At 33.3% G+C, this 2,138-nt stretch overlaps 1 protein-coding gene and 1 long non-coding RNA gene across 2 annotated transcripts in view; one reads left to right on the top strand and one right to left on the bottom strand.

Annotated features, from left to right (window-relative positions):
- LOC106466612 (unc-112-related protein-like) overlaps positions 1–2,138 on the top strand; it is a 78,825-nt gene that overhangs the window by 34,122 nt on the left and 42,565 nt on the right. The gene's annotated exons all lie outside the window — the stretch shown is intronic.
- The window catches only part of LOC111087570, a 16,780-nt gene that overhangs the window by 8,203 nt on the left and 6,439 nt on the right, over positions 1–2,138 (bottom strand). The gene's annotated exons all lie outside the window — the stretch shown is intronic.

The following is a 2,138-nucleotide window of genomic DNA, read 5'->3' as shown; positions in this document are numbered from 1 at the left end:
TTTGAGTGATATGCATAATTTTAAATCTTTATGTTTTCACTTATAGTTTATTTTTAATGGTTTATTTTCCTTCCCTATTCTTTATCATTGATTATTTATCTTGACACATGTTTTTGGGTGATCCACAAGCAATATAACATTATTTTTGGCAGAGATGGTTTAGTCTGTGGCAAAAGTGTTTGCACTTGCTCATTTATAAAACAAATATTGAATGAGGCAAAGCACAGAATAAACTTAAAAAATCATTAAATCTATCAAATTTGAATTTTAAAACACAAATAATACATAATTAACTAACATATAAAAGTAAAACCTAAGTGCAGTTTAACTGTCTATCAAATTAATATGCACAAGGTGAGGATAAATAGCTGGTTCTAGAGATAACAATCTCCAAGAATGCACTTAGCAACTGTATGCCTTCAATAGTCAACATTTACATTCCATGAGATCATAGAAAACATCGGGGAAATATATTTTGAGATCAGCTATTTCTGTTGGTTATAAGCATGCCATTCAAATCTGATATGTTGCTATGCAACAGCTCTTTCTAATTTTGTGTGGGTGTGGCTCCTACTGGAATTCCAACTAGTTAGTGGTAAATATGCAGAATATGTGTGTACTTTGACTGTCTTGGCAAAAACTGTACTAAGGCACAGCACACTTGAAATAAAAGAAAGAAAAGCTAAGATATTTTTAATCACGAGCAGGTCACATGACAAGAGGTTTCTTTTGAAGTTTGCATGCCACTACCATTGAGCTAACTTCAACCTAAAAATCATTTGTTTAACTTCAACTATGCTAGTGCAATATGATAGCGCTTTACCAATAGGAGAATGACACAACCTCCTTGTGCAGTAACTCATCCTAAGTACATGCATTTGAAATAACTTCATTCTTTTCCTTGGCATTGTCGAGGAGGAATTTTTAAAAACTATTCATCAATTACATGAGATTTGCTTGCCACAAGCCTTGAACTCTCACATACCCCATAATCAATCGTGATTCAACTGCGTCTCACATATAGATCATCATGTGACAACCCTTCACCAATAGGAATGCGACACACTCTGCTGATGCATGTAACTCCCTCTATTTGATTCTACCAAACTATCACTTCTCCTTAAGCAGTGATCTAGTACAGATGTTTTTCAGTTGTGTTCTTTTCACGTGTTAATTTTTTTTTTTAATGCAAAGTAGTGATTTACTTGATTTATCCATTTACTACAGCTAATTTTCTGTACTATTTTTCCACAATATCTTACCTTTGTTTATTATTTTTTTCTCCTTTTCGATTTCTTCACAGTTTAAGATGAAATTGGAGGTTTGTGTTTTACACCTGATATTTTTATCACTATCTCGAGTGCCATTACATGAGCTTTGGGTCTGTGGGTCTCGACTGAGGATTTTTTTACTATCATTCCTTGGGAGATTGATCATTATATGTGTCGTCCTTCTTCTTCTGAAAATGTTCAGGTTCCTCCTGCATCGTCCAAACCTGTTCATGATGAGGAACATTTTGACAGCCTTTTTCCTCCTGCTAAGTATGCCATGCCTTCCCATGCTTCTTCTACAGAATTTACTAGGCTTAACTCTGCCTTTTTGGATATGCTTTCTCAGGTGTGTTCCATTTGTTCGTTTTCACCGATTTCATATGATACTGGCCCTTCCTTGTTACATAACACCCATCTTTAGAGTACTATGCTTTCCCTTCTTCCCTAGACATCAGGGTTCATGCTGAACATTTCATTTCTCAGTTGAGGACTGGTGTTAGTATGCCTCATCCTCCATGATCTTATGATCATTATATTGTGGCTTGTTATAGTTTTCCTGTTATAACTTTTAATACAGTAAACATATCTTCATGAAATTTTGCAGATTATCAGTAAACATTACATGGCTTTCATACACAAAATATCAGATTTTTTATTAAGCTCTAAGATTTTTCAAGTAATGTTTTCTTATGCATTTTTTCCTTTCGAATGTTGACTATCCAACATGCAAAGTAAGTTTGATTTTAAGATTAAAAATACTTTTATGCATCAGAAAATTTTCAAATTTCACGTGCGAAACTTAATAACCTTTAGATATTTATCAAATGTTTTCTTTTTCGAAAAAAAATTATATTTGATCTGTTTTTT

Source organism: Limulus polyphemus, unplaced genomic scaffold (assembly GCF_000517525.1).
Source record: "Limulus polyphemus unplaced genomic scaffold, Limulus_polyphemus-2.1.2 Scaffold2321, whole genome shotgun sequence".
NCBI classification, from domain to species: Eukaryota; Metazoa; Arthropoda; class Merostomata; order Xiphosura; family Limulidae; genus Limulus; species Limulus polyphemus.
Note: the sequence above shows the minus strand (reverse complement) of the source record. Positions and strands in the feature narration are given on the sequence as shown.